Source organism: Drosophila bipectinata, chromosome 3R (assembly GCF_030179905.1).
Source record: "Drosophila bipectinata strain 14024-0381.07 chromosome 3R, DbipHiC1v2, whole genome shotgun sequence".
NCBI lineage: Eukaryota > Metazoa > Arthropoda > Insecta > Diptera > Drosophilidae > Drosophila > Drosophila bipectinata.
This window is the reverse complement of record NC_091739.1, coordinates 3293883-3308025: the sequence shown is the minus strand read 5'-3', so window position 1 is coordinate 3308025 and position 14143 is coordinate 3293883. Positions and strand designations below refer to the sequence as shown.

At 41.6% G+C, this 14143-nt stretch overlaps 1 protein-coding gene and 1 long non-coding RNA gene across 3 annotated transcripts in view; one reads left to right on the top strand and one right to left on the bottom strand.

Moving 5' to 3' along the window:
• The window catches only part of kek6 (kekkon 6), a 43579-nt gene that overhangs the window by 24891 nt on the left and 4545 nt on the right, over positions 1–14143 (top strand). The gene's annotated exons all lie outside the window — the stretch shown is intronic.
• LOC138926581 (uncharacterized) lies at positions 9222–13888 on the bottom strand. Of its 2 annotated transcripts, none has more exons than XR_011443143.1 (3): positions 13774–13888; positions 9871–9981; positions 9222–9417 (listed from the first exon to the last, which is right to left on the bottom strand). It is a non-coding gene; the product is annotated as an uncharacterized lncRNA (long non-coding RNA). The 2 variants fall into 2 exon arrangements; XR_011443144.1 differs by lacking the exon at positions 9222–9417 and adding an exon at positions 9613–9824 and having other exon boundaries at positions 9880–9981.

Genomic DNA, 14143 nt, shown 5'->3' with positions numbered 1-14143 from the left:
CAAAAATATACACAGACTCATGAACGGTTACATGAAGCTGCCAGCCTTGTACTTACATACTTGCTATATATATCTCGCTACATATTACATATGTATCAGCCTTTAAATACATAAGGCAAGTGTAAGTAACACGTCCTTACGCCAACAATAACCAACACCAGTACCAACACCAACAACAAAAGCCACGCTTCCGTCTTCAGCAGTTTCTCTTCTCTCCCGTTGATGTATGGCGGGGCGGCATACGGTGCGTATGAGTTATTTCCACAGCCAAGCTCATTTTATTATTAAAAAAATGAAAAAGCATGCCAGGAAGCGTTCGGAGGGGCTGGGGCATGTCAAAGACTTGAGCGTGACGGGCTTTGATGTTTAAATGACTGCAACGGCTGACGTTGGTGTTGAGCTGCAAGAGTACGGCATGGTGCTTGTGGCAGCCATGTCTGTGGGGCACGGCCTCCATTGGTGCCGCACGCCACTTGAAGCCTTAAGTGCATAATTGACTTAATTAGCCACCAAAACGGCGTTAGTGCAGCAATGAAGCCAGAAGCCGGAGGTACAGTTCGCAGCTCTCAGTTCTCAGTTTCCAGTTACCAGTTCAGTCTCTCAGTTCGCGGTATTCATTTACCTTCACGAGGTCCTGTGGTCGATGCTCCTTGGAGGCGCAGCTCAAGGACTCCAAAGTTCTGAGAACCTTTGCACTCCCTTAACATGCAAGCTCCATCTTTAAACTGGGCTCTCATACACCACAAAAAAATGTTATCCCTTTAAATGTATTCCACAAATTCAAGGATGGAATGTAATTCTGATTGATGTAGGCCTTGCAGGATTTTTAATAATTAATTGACTGGTTGGAAGGTATTAATATATATGTATTATGTAATAAAACTATTTTTAACGATGTTCTATGACTTTAAAGTATGTGAGGTCTGTTTGTTGTTTAATTATAGGGTGTTTCTTTAATATTTTAGCTTAAAGCAAATACCTTTTTAAAATAATTTTTAAGCGTATAAGACCTCACTTTCGTGTTGCCTTATTTTTCCAACTGCACTATCGCCTTTCGGGCCGTATTCGTTGTTGGCAAACTGATTAATCGCTAAGCGCTTGGTAAGCACTTTTGTACTCTGGCATCGGCCACGACCTCACTTGTTCGCCGTAACCTCCACCCCTAATTCCCCAAACAGCCCGCTGCCCCCCTACTCTGGGGCACCCTGCTCCCAGGCTTTCGAGACCCCTTTTGCTTTTTGGTGGTTCCCCGTTTTGCTCACAAATCACGAGAACTACACGCGCTCGTTTAATGCGCTTATAAATTTGTTTTTCGCTCTGCAAATTTACTTGGCCTCCGCCTGTGCAAATCACCAGGCCCGCCAGCCCTTCATAGCCCCTCGACGGGCCCTCGATTTCTACCAATATATATGCCCCATTGTCCTCAATCCCCTTTTGGCTGTCGATGGTGGCTTGTTTTGGTGCTGTTGCGTAAAAGTTATCGATTATTTATTCAGAAACGCAACAACTGCAACAAAACTTGGTCAAATTTTACGTGGTAATAATTTTCGGGGGAGAAAAATGGTCTGATGTTAGAAAATGATAGTGCAGACCACTATATACCTACAGTGTTAACTGAATAACCTTGGGAAGTCTTTATAGGGGAATGTGTTTTTTAATAACTAATTTCAAAGCTGGTTACAAAGTTTAATTGACAAACTTATAGAAATATTTAATTTTTCACTTTCCCTGCCTTTTAGTTTAGTCCACTTGGCTTCCATTCAGACCTTTTTGCAAGGACTCATCGAGGATAACAACTTCCTGCTCATGTTAAACAATTTTTGTGTTAAACCAGCGTCAACAGCTTCGCTCGCCTCGAAGCCTTTGGCGTCACTAATTAATTGCCAACTAAAGTTAATTTTATTTCGCCTTAACTTGCATTCATTATCGCACCCGGCCAGGCACCACTGTACTCGAGACCGTACCGTCCCCACTACGTATACGTGATAAGTGCGATTCATTTAGAGGCACACTCACTTTCCACAGCTTTAACCTCCGGCGACCCCCCCATGAACCTTGGCCACCCTCCGCTTTTTGTGCGCCCGAATCCATTTATGCACGTCTATGGAGCCCTCCCCCCTCGTTATGTTACTACCCCATTTCCCATTTTTCCACTTTACACCCCATACACGGGGAAAGTGCCACAAAGTATGCAACATTTTTCAGCTGCATCATTTTTTACCTCCGCATAATTTTGATTGAAAGTTTTTTAGTTGCAAATATTTATACACACTGTGATACATGCAAAAAATGATAGATAAACGGATGATTTTAATTTGCAGTTTCAAATATGTGAAATTATTTTTTTCCGTGTAGGCATAGGCATAGCAGGCAGGCTCCTATGTTTGCCCGACCGTTCTTGTTGCTGCTGTTGTTGGTTTCTGTTTATTTGTCTGGATATGTGGGTCGGTAATTGCTTTGCAAAGAAATAGAGCATAACAAATGTTACGTGGCGAAAGTTTATATTCCTCGGGCCTTCGCCGGCAAAATGGGGAAACGACCACCGAAAATTGCGAAAAAAATGCGAGGCAGCCCACCAACCAAATGAACCAAATGAACCCACTAAGAGCTGTCTGTATAATCGAAGTTTCACTTAGCAAATCAACAAAGTTTGCCAATACCGCTTACTCCACCTAGACGAACCAAATTAGCGTTCCACTCACACACTTTCCAAATAAAATAAATAGATGTACTATATACTGTATAAGGATATATGTATAAGCAGACATCGCAACAATTTGCAAAGTGAATTATCAAGCCAACATCCTTAGCAGCCAGCCAGCTCCAGGCAACCAACCAGCAAACTTCAACTCACTGCTAAGTGATGTATGTACTTACCTTAGATGGAGAAAGTTTTTAGCTGGAGTATCTAGCTAGAAATAGAAATAGGGCTTAATAGGGCTTTGTTTTAAATTACTAAGCTCTTTGGGTTTTTTATATATGAAATACAAACAAATTTTCCATTCGTTTTTATGATGAAAATGTTCTAGAATCAAGATAAATCTAGATCGGAACTTCTAACTAGAAAAAAATTACAAAAATACATTGAATTTTGTTCAACTATTAATTTCTAAATAGGCTATAGTTTCCAGTGCAAAGTGAACTTAATTAAACAAGTGTTCTAAGGAAGTTAAAATTCTCAGAATATTTGTAATTGAGTTATATGAAGACATTCCAGGAATAAGTAGCACTACAAGCATTAATTTCAATTGAGACTCTTAATTCAAATAAATAACGGAAACACAAGCTATAAATATGGAGTACTGGGAAGAGTTTTTTTCAAAATAACAAACCTGTTGAGGTTTATCATCAGAATAGTATTTTCTAACGATATTCTACAGGAACATCAAAATGGTCTTTTATAAAGACATGGATTGATGGCTCTTTAAAACAAAACTACAAGCTGGAAAACCGCTATATTTACCAGATAAAAAGCTGGAATGCCAGCACTGGCGCTCCCGAAAAAATAAGCCACCCATTTAATTTTAGCCCCCATACGACCACCCATCTGTCCAAACCCAGCTCCCCAAACCCATTGCCATCAGGAATGCCCAGAAACCGCTCCTGCTGTGCGACACGTTAAAGTTTTAATTTGGTCATTGACGTCACAATCAGTGGCACGCCGTGGCAAGAGTTTTTGGCCGTATTATCTCCGCAAAGCAGCAGCCGAATTCCGGAGTCGAAGCCGGGGCCGGAGACCGGACGGAATGGGGACACTGGCTAATTGTTGTGCGTCCAGTTGTCCGAGAAGGCAGTAGAAAATTATAATTTGCATTTATAATTTTATTGACAGTAAAATGTATTTAATTTTCGGGCGGGGACAAAACGTGAAAGGATGATGGAGGCTGGATGGTGGAGGGCTGGCAAGTCAATGTTTGCTTACTTCCCCGGCAGTAGCACCGTCATCATCATCATCATCAACAGTGCCTGTGGCAGTGGCAGCAGCAACAACAAACGCAATAACAACAACAATAGCATCATCAGTGTGGAAATACGGCATAAAAAATTAAAAAATCTGCAAAATATTTCGACAGCTTTTCAGGCAAACGCCGAAAATGGCAAGCGACGCCGGAAAAGGCTGACAAACACTCTTTTTTGGCTCAAATTGGAGGACACGATGGGGGTGCAGAGGGGGAGCGCAGTGTGGCAGGAGCTAAAAGCAAAAATGAAAGGCTAGCGTAAAACTCGAAAATCCTCTTAATAATTCATAAAACTTTTGAAAACTACTTAACTCTTAAAACTACTAACTGAATCAAACTAAACTAAAGCGGCTACAAATGCATGGGGCGGATGCTGCAGGGAGGGAGGCACGGGCAGCGAGAAGAAGATGCCATCACTCATCAATACACAGAGAAAAAAACTTAGATAAAAAAGAAAAGGAAATTTGGTTTGTTATTCCTGGATGGGTTTTAAAAACTTGAAAAACTCTTAAACTATCTTAGCTGAGTTTAATTAGTTTAATTAATTATTTTGAGAGCTCTTTTTCCAGTGTTGCCACCCACTTTGGCTTTTCAGCCTCAGCTTCAGATTCAGTTTCAGCTTCAGCTGTTGAAATTGCGCGCCGCTGGCGACCAACAAAACTTTAGCAAGTTTGTCGCTTGAGCGAAACTGGGTCCAGGACATGGATGACTTGGGCCGGGCCGGGCCGGGCTAGGAGGGGTTGGGCAGCAATAGAAGCAGGGAACAAGAAACAAGCCAGGACCAACAGCAGCAGCAGCAGTAGCAGCAGTTCATCATATTTACAGCTTTCACTAATTTATTTTGCACAGCCCATGAAAAATGCAGTAACTGCGTCAGTGTCGTTCTGTTGTCCTTCGCCATAGTTCCATTGGGATTTGCATTCGGTTTGGGGTTGGGCTGGGGGCTCCTTCTCGCCTTTCATAGCCAAAGATGTGACTGCCACGCTTCTGTGAGTGCCCCGGCTGAGATTGCGTATTTATAAGCTAATTTCCAAGCGTCTTACAAATCCCTTTCTTCGCAACTTGAAACTTGGACAACTTTCGGAGGCCATTGAAAATTTGTGAATATAACCCGGACTCTAATTGTTGGATCAGGACGAGAACCTGTGCAATTTCTGTGTGTGTGTGTGTGTTGTGACAAAGTGGAGGGAATTTGCTGAATAAAGATTTGGCAATTCATAAAGCTGCAGGATTTCCCTCTGTCCGAATATAAATTCAGCGATTGTAGTAACAAAAAACTGAATTCGAAATGAAGCCAAAGCCATTCACTATCCTGGCCGGGGTCTGAAACAGGACATTTTTCCCTGGCAGTAATTTGCTTACTTCTGACCTGCTCCTGCTCCTGCTCCTGTTCTGCTCCTCCTCCTGCTCCTTCTCTTCCTTTCATCGGGGTCTCGCCATTTCGCGGATTTCATCAAAGCTCAAAGTTGATGTTTATTGCTTTCTGGCCCGGGCCATTCCCACTTAAACTCAATCTCAATTTTCTGACCATCCCGCTGCCACTCGGTGTTTGGTGTGTTCGGTATCCTGAGCACTGGCTGTGTGTATGAGTGTTTGTTGGTGTGTCTGGCCTTTTCCAATCCTAATTGGGTTAGTTGCTTTGCACTTTGCTGGCGAGTAATTAACACAAGTTGTCGATGCTTAAAGAAGCCAAAAAGAAGTGGAATCATTGAAACCGGACAACGAGTAATTAAAGGGCCCTCGGGGCCGCTGGAGTGGATGATATTCTCGGGTGATGCCAACATCAAAGCAGCCATAAAATTGTGGTTAAATTATCCATATATTATCTGCACTGCAGCATGAAATACCACACATTCATGCATAATTAGATTGCCTGAAGGTATTTGCTAGTAAAACTAGTTTTGAACTAGTACTTTTCTGTACAAGGTCCAAGGTAATTGAGAAATGCATAACCCTTTCGACCATTAAAAAGCAGATGCAACAAATTGATTAACGAGTTGATTTCGAAGCGCAGCGTATTTTTCTGTAAAAAGCTCACATTGACTTTTATTTGCCATGAGGGAGAGAGATATCCGATTAAACATTTAATTAGCTGTTAAATGAACCCTTTGTCAGGCCATGCCCCACCACCACCACCACCAGCATCATCATCGTTATCCTCGTAATCGTCCTTATTATTCTAGGCTCTCAATACCCATCCAGTTTTTCCCCCCGACTGGTCTTATTTCTTTCATTGCACTCGCAATCGCATTCGACGAATGGATTTTCAAACGTTTGACACATAAAACCGTTTTGTGACTCATTAAAGCCGGCATTGTCGCCCATTGTGGGCGTGTCAGATGCGAGTTAATTACACAACACACACTAACAGGCACAACAGACATCCAGAAAGAAAGGATATTCGGAAAAAACAAAAGGTGTCGGTTGATTGGAGGACAACAGAAAAAAGGGTTACTTTATCAGAAAGCAGAGAGCGGCCAGGAGTGGATGGCAAGCCCCGTTTTCCATTTCAAATATGTACTAAATCGAGCACCCAATGGACGTATTAGGCAAAAGCAAAGGCCGGACATAAAAAGAGAAATAAAAGTTAAATAAAAACGTTGGAGCTGCAAAACTTCCACACAATCGTAATGCCCTGCCCCTGCGTCCTGTTTCTCGGGCGTTTTGTTTGGTAATTTGCAAATCGCCAAATGATCCAAGGAGGCAAACGGCCAGCCGCCAAGGGAATGCTACTTCGAATGTCTTTTACTTTGGTCTGTTGTTTCCGTCAGTGATGCCAACATTAAGGACCTAATTCTTGATTAAAAAATCTGAAATAAAATGTAGGCAGTCCTAAACTAAACTCTTACATAATAAAACCCTAAGCCATACAGTTTTCCCCAGTTCTGCATGGGAATATTGAGGCCAAATTGGCATCACTGACCTTTGCTTCTGTCTCTGCCTTGGAGCATCCTTTCTGTATCCTTTTTAATATGCAGGCGCTTAAAAACCGCTTAATATTCTTCCGCATTGCTTTGGCCGCATTCAGAGGCTGCGGTTGCGGAGAGCTTGAGTTTCGAATGGGTTTTTGGGGGCAGGGCAGACGAGGCGGTGGAGTGGGCGGGATAAATAGTTCCGGGATGGGGCGTGTGCCGGGGCATGTGGCTTACTGGGGTACAACTAATTTAGGGACGGCACACAGGACATACAGGACCCACAGAATGGCAGCATCTGGCGGCATCCAAGTAAATGAATATATGAGTATATGCGAACGGAATAGCTGCAGTTCCTTTTAACAAACGGCAAGTCAACATCCTTTTTGGTTATTCAAGGCATTGTTGTTCCAGATGCAAGAGCAGAAGGAGCTGCAGGAGCTTTAGGAGCTGTACGAGGTGCAGGAGCTGCCGTAGCAGATCCTGGATTCTGTTTACTTAACACACTTCTCCCAATGAACGCAGCAGGATGTGGCTGCTATGCTGTCCTCGGCTGCTTTACTGCTGCGATAATAGATCGCCAGCCTCATCCTTTCTTATCTGCCAGGACACAGTGCTCCTTCCATCACCTTTTCGTCTTCCTCGCTCCTTCCCGCTCTGCCATACTGTTTTTTAAAAGCAACGTCTCAGTGTTGACGGCTTGTGTGATTGGTCTACCTTATCCATATCTACCATATCTTTTAAAGGATATTTTTAATTAAAATTAATAGTATGCTTCTATTAGAGTAACATATTAAGTATGTTAACAGAATAAGTTGATGTTGGTATATATGGAGAAAAACTTGAGGAAATATTTCCAATTTCCCCTGAAAGTAAATTTTTTCTCTTTAGTGTTTGTCAAGGTTTTTAACTATAAATTAACTAATCTTTTAAACTAAATAATAAACTCAAGTTTTTTAATTTAAATGCTGACATCACTGCTGCCACAGAAGGCAGGATTTGCTGTTGCATCTTCAACATTTCTTCAGTCCATTTCCTGCGTTTCTGTTGCTCCTTACCGTTTCCGCATTGTTTGCATTGTAATTGTCTGCTAGTCCTGGCCCTGGCTCCTGCTCCTTCTCCGGCTCTTGCCGCTAGTCATCCTTTTGATTGTGGTGCTGGGCAAAATATGAGCACAAGCCATCGCCATCGCCAGCGCCAGCGCTACGACCATTGCCACCACCTCGTCACCACGGTTATCATCAGCATCAGAACTGTCTTGCATCCTGGTGTCCTGTCATCCTACTGTGTGCCTGTGTGGAATTCTGCGGTTCTACACAAATATACTGAAGGCTTCCAGTGAGCTCAGTGCTGTGCACACACATCCAGAATGCATATGTATACAGGACATGGCCGTACGCACACAAATCCGGGGAATACCCCCCAAAAATTGTATGCTGAGGTCATGTCGCTGGCGTCGCCAACCTGCAACAACAACGCCAACAAATCCCATACAGGGGCAACAACAATGACGTCTATGATGTCTGGCAAATGCTCCACTCTTCTCACTCGGCTTGGTGGCATCAACTCAAATGGTCTTGCAGTTGTAAAGCTGCCAAGACCATACCAGCATGCGCAGCTGCCGCCCCACCAACAACAATGAGTACTGCTTTTGTTGTTATTGTTGTTGTTGTTGTTGCAACAAGCAACAGCAAGAACAACTCGAGTTATAGGTACAGCTGCTGCCCAAACGGAATTGCAGCAAAACCACCAGGACCGAATACGACGATGACAACGATGGCAAACAATTGTAAGCTCTGACAGCCAACAACAGTGCCAACAACAATACGCCGTTTGCGAAATGTTGATTTGCGGTTGACACCGAAATTGAGATACTCTCATTTCCAGCTCTTTTTCCAAAGTTGATAAATGAAGCTTTCGGGTTGACAATTCAGTGGGTTTTCAATTTCAAAACAAACAGCCAAACGACTGCAGAAAACCAAACAAATTTGTTGGTGTGGTGGATATGGTATTTAATAATTTAATTAATATTTCAAATTAGATAGATTTTTAAAGAATAATGAACAAAACAAAAAATGTATAAAGCTACAAAGGGTTATTCCTAACAAACATAACTAGAAAAACATCTTTCTACATAATTGATAGGAAAACCTAAAATCAATACCTTTTGTAAATCAATCCTATCAGAATAAAAAATTATTTTCGTTACAAACTTAATTTTGTTTTAATAACTAAAGCTTATTACATACTCTTATTTACATTTTCCATCAAAGTTACATTTTTCGCCCCCCAAAACCCATACCCGCTAGATTGCATTACAATTTAATTGTCAAGTTCCAATTGGCTCGATAAATAATTGGGGACAAAGTTGTTTTAAAATATAAACACTCTGTAAGTCAATTCAATCAATTTCGATTTCCTCATGAACTCCGGGATTGCTGAATTTCCTGGTAAATAAATGAAGCCAACGGGTCGGGCACTTGCTATTGTTGACTTACTGTGAAATAACTGTTTGCACGCACTGTTGCATTCGAGTTGATTTGAAACTGAAATAAAATGAAAATATAATGAATGGGGCTTCTTTTGAAAGCCTGCCACTGCTGCTGCTGATGCGAAAGCCAATTATGGTCCATTTCAATTGCAGGCTCGCCTTGATTAGAAGTTTTCGAGTGGAAATTAGACGTCTGCCCGGAAAGACAATAGGTCTGTACTTCCGAACAGCGAACAGGGACTCTATTCCCAATAATATATGTACATTCGGCCATCACAATGGAGATGTAGACAATTCTGTGCGCTTCACCTGGAGGTTGCAGGTCGGAGTTATCTGTAGCCTTGCAGGTGGATGATTACGGATTACGGATTTTATTGATTCTCCCAGAGCACCCATCTATTGTTTCAATTCCAATAATACGCGAGATATCAGCTAGTTAGGGCGGGTAACTTGATACCCATGCTACAGAGAGAAAAATTTTTGTTGAAATGGTTACTTCAATACTTACATCAATTACTATCGATATCGCATATTGAACTGCTTCACACACTCATCTAATGTTTCAATTCCAATAATACGCGGGATATGGGCTAGTTTGGGCAGGTAACTTGGTCACTGGCTACGGAGAACAAAATTAATGATAGTAATATTAAAAAAGATATGATATCATTATTAGTAAGTCTTCACATATAGTATGTCGATCAAGTATATAAAGTAGAGATCTAGATTACAAATAAGCTAGTGAGGATTCCAACACAAAGAAAAGATAAGCGATGTTAAATATTATATATGAAAAACTATATAAAATATATTTTGAAAATTAAATTAGGTCAAGAACTTGTACCACATATCATGATACAATTATACAATTGTATAATAATTGTAGTATAAATGTATCATGCCACATATAATCTTAAATTCGAAAAGAGATTAAAAATCACAAAACTTTTACTTTGAAAGAAAAATACAACGCAGTGTCGAACTAAAACTGTAAACAAATCTATAACAAAGATGGCTTTTAATTTAAATTCTTGTACTTGTGTGTGTTTAAAAAATATATTTTATTTAAAAGAGCTCAGGGCTATTGTTTTCCGTTTTTGTTTTTAATTTTTTCGCAAGTGTTCTCACAGCAGAGCTCATGATAAATTTATGTTGCTCCGAGTGGCGAAGGCCACGACAAACAATAACAATTGCATTTGCTGGCACTCCGTCAACGCAGGACCCAGGCACATGTTTGTGTCCTTCTCGGTTGTACATCTCCGCCGTATATCTTCTCCGTGCGACCGACCCTCTGGGGTTCCCTCGTTCCTTTGGCTCCTTGGCTAAGGCGAATGTCCTGTTTCTCGTTTCTCGCACGTACAACGCTGCACTTGCACTCTGGCCCCCCCAGATAATTGCATTGCCCCGTGCCACCTCCCAGTGTCGCCGCCTATAAGTGTCCAACACTTGCCTCTCGCTCGGTCGTAGCCTGGCCAGACTTTACGGGTTGCCAGGCGGGTTGTTTGCGGAGTTTTGTGTATTTATGAAAACCATTTCCGTGCGGCAATAAAACTCAACACGGCCAGCGTCAGAGGCATCTAATCTTGGCCCGGCGGCGGGACAAGTGCCATTAATTTCGCTTGTTTTTTCTGTGACATTTTCCGATTATGTGCGGATTTGTTGCACGTCCTCCGAAGCTCCCCTTCTAGGCGCTGGCCCCTGCAACCTTCCGGTTCAGCTTGAGGAAAAAGTTTGCAATTTACACTTTGGTTGCTGTCCTTGAAAGATTGGCAAAAGTCTTAACAAGGAACAAAACAAATAGGCCAGCAGGCAGCAGCCCGATGACAGGCGATAAGAGCAACCTGCTGTTGCAAGTGGCACGCCATGCCTCCTGCCTCCCGAGTGCCACTGTCGGCCCCGCTCTTGGCCGAGAAACAACCACTTCTGAATTTGCCTTTTTGTTAATGTTTGCTCAATTTAAAAAGTTTTCTATCGCCATTTGCATTTGCACGCACATTCGCACGTGCTTATGCAACAGCAAAACAATGAGGGGGCGGCCAAGGATGGGGGCCAGGGTGCTTAAGCAGGACGAGGGCGATGGTGCGGGAGCGGGCCAAAGGGGCGAGCCAGAGAGCAGGAAAAGTGCGCAGCCAGGCGGCAAAGAAACCATTTGCATACTTCCAGTGGCACCTCAAAATAGGGGTTTCTCAAAAGATCTCTTTAAATAAAAACAAAACAAAAGCTTAATAAATACATCTAATTTAAACTAATTTTTGTTTTTTAATTTTAAATTTTATTAAATTTAAAATTGTTGTTTGCATTATAAGACCATTTTCAATTTTTAATCGTCGTCTTTCGTTAATTACGTTTAATTGCCCATATATGAATCTATCAAATAAGAAAAAGTTTCTTAAAAATATCTATGAAATACTCATATTTAGAAAACATCCAGCGTTTTTGAATATCCCCCAAAGCGACTGGCCAATAAACCCCTATTTCTACGTCCATGTTTACGCACCATGGCTCATGAAGGCAAACGAAGAAAAGTTAAGCTCGAAAAAAAGCATAAAAAAATGTAAAAACAAAAGAAAAAAATGCTGAAAAGTTAGTTTAGTTTTTGTTTTTAATTTGGTAATGCAGCACGGAGCATGGCCTCCAATTGTTAGTCCTGGACAAGGACTTTTTGCTGTTTTCCGACAATTACATTTGATGAAGTTTTACAAATGAGCGAGGCGTGGTCGTACTGCGGGGGCGGACATTTAGTTAACTTTTCCGCAAGCCAAAAAATTCAAATTGAATTCCAATTGTCAAATGGAATTGTATATGACCGACAAAAAGAGCAGGAGGAGCAGAACAGGAGAAAATTAAGGAAGCCAAGCCAAACCAAACCAAAAAAATGTCCATTTATTTGCTTGCCCACGGTGCTAGGTAAGAGGTAATGGATTGTCACTCAGATTTTCGGACAAAACGTGCATTTTAAGCTCTATCCGGATTCGGGATTAGGGGGAGTAATGAAATATACATAATTAATTTGAAAGCATCCTCATGGTAATCAATTCTTTTCAGTTTGCGTAAATAAGTTTGCAAGGCATGGAAAATTGAGTGGATTTAAATATGAATAATTTCCAGAGGGGATTTCGATACTTTCGGTTGCGTCTTGTGAAGTAAATTTGAATGCTTTATAGAACTCCTAATCGGATAACACTCATTAAAAAGTATTTACAGTGTTAAGCCTGGTTAGTTAAACTAAAAGTCAATGTTGCTCATACGCCCTGTTGCTCTCTGTAGGTTTATGAAATTGATTCCAAACAAAATCAATTTAGAGCAGATAATCTGGAATGGTATTCGGAATCAAATTGGAAATTGCCTAGTTTTGTGTTTGCAGGTCTGCAATCACAAGTCGGCCAGATACGAGTCCTTACAGGTCCTTGCTAGGCATCAGTGCCAGTGGCATCTGTTGAAAAGCTAAAGTTCGTATCTTTTTGGGCCATCATCTCTGTGTGGCATCAGTTAATTGATTTGCTTTACGACTTGCGGCTGCAGCCGAACTGACTTCTTCTTGCTGTTCCTCGTTTTCTATTTGCAACATATTCTTCCATAATATTTTTTTAATATTGTTGCGCGCTTTTGGCCGTCGCTTTTGGCCTCGATTTGGCAATTGGCCATCCATATTAGCTTTGCTTTTTTGGTCCACTGTGCCACATTTATGAATATCAACGAACCTGTGAGTGCCGCTGCGATGCGGTTGCAGCCAAGAGTGGCAGCCACTTCCCAGGCCCCAATCCCTTGCCACATCGCCTTGCCCCCACTTTGTCATAGAGTAGCAAAAATATAACTGTCGACGATTGGCAGACTGGTACATGGGAGAACTGGTGGACCGACTCTGAGGCAAAGTCAGCAATTGCACCATGCCAACTGCTGCTGCACTGGCACAGGAAATATTATCCGCATTGCCAGCGACGACGACGACGACGAGGAGGAACAGAAATTGAGGCTGCCAAGGTTTGGCTGGGCTTTGTGGGTCGGCCTTTCTACACAGAGCAGGACGAGAATCTGACTGTGGGTGTCAATGGTGGAGGGGAGACTGGGTGGGTAAATGGCTGCAGGACAAAGCGCAAAAGCGGCCAAGTGAATTTTCAAATACAAATTCAAATGGCAAATTGACAAATGAACCTTTTGAGCTTTTTACGTTTTCATTGTCTGTCCGTATCTCTCGGTTTGCCTTACTTTTCGGAGCGGATTCATCTGGGCAGGGTGGTTGGATGGCGGGTGGCAATGGCTTTGTTGGTGGAGGAGCATTAAAAGATCCAGGAAAGCTTAGGGCAAACGTGGACTAAGTTTGGCAACAGTATGTGCGGTGTAGACTGTGTGAAATTAGGCGTTTTCCGTTGACTTAAATTACTTTCTTCTTCGCATTCGAAGGGAGACTTACACAGAAAACAAAAATAATTGCAAATGAATTTACTGACAAATTCTGAAGAATTGGGAAAAGGAATTTAGATCAGGAAATAATGTATAGTTACAATAAAACTGTTTTTGAGTTCCGTATACAAAAAAAATAATATTTTGAAGTAAAAAAAAAACACTAGAATAGCATTAGTTATAATCTTTTTGAGGATGAAGAAGAAAACAAAGAAACATAATTTTGGATTCCAAAAGAAATCATATTCACAAAAGTCGCCTTATACTTGACGTATATCTTACAATATTTATTGTTTGGAATTTAAATACAAAGGTATAGAGGTAATTCCGCATACATTCTGAAACCGCTCCTGGGGTCTCTGCTTTCTTCCAGTTCAGTT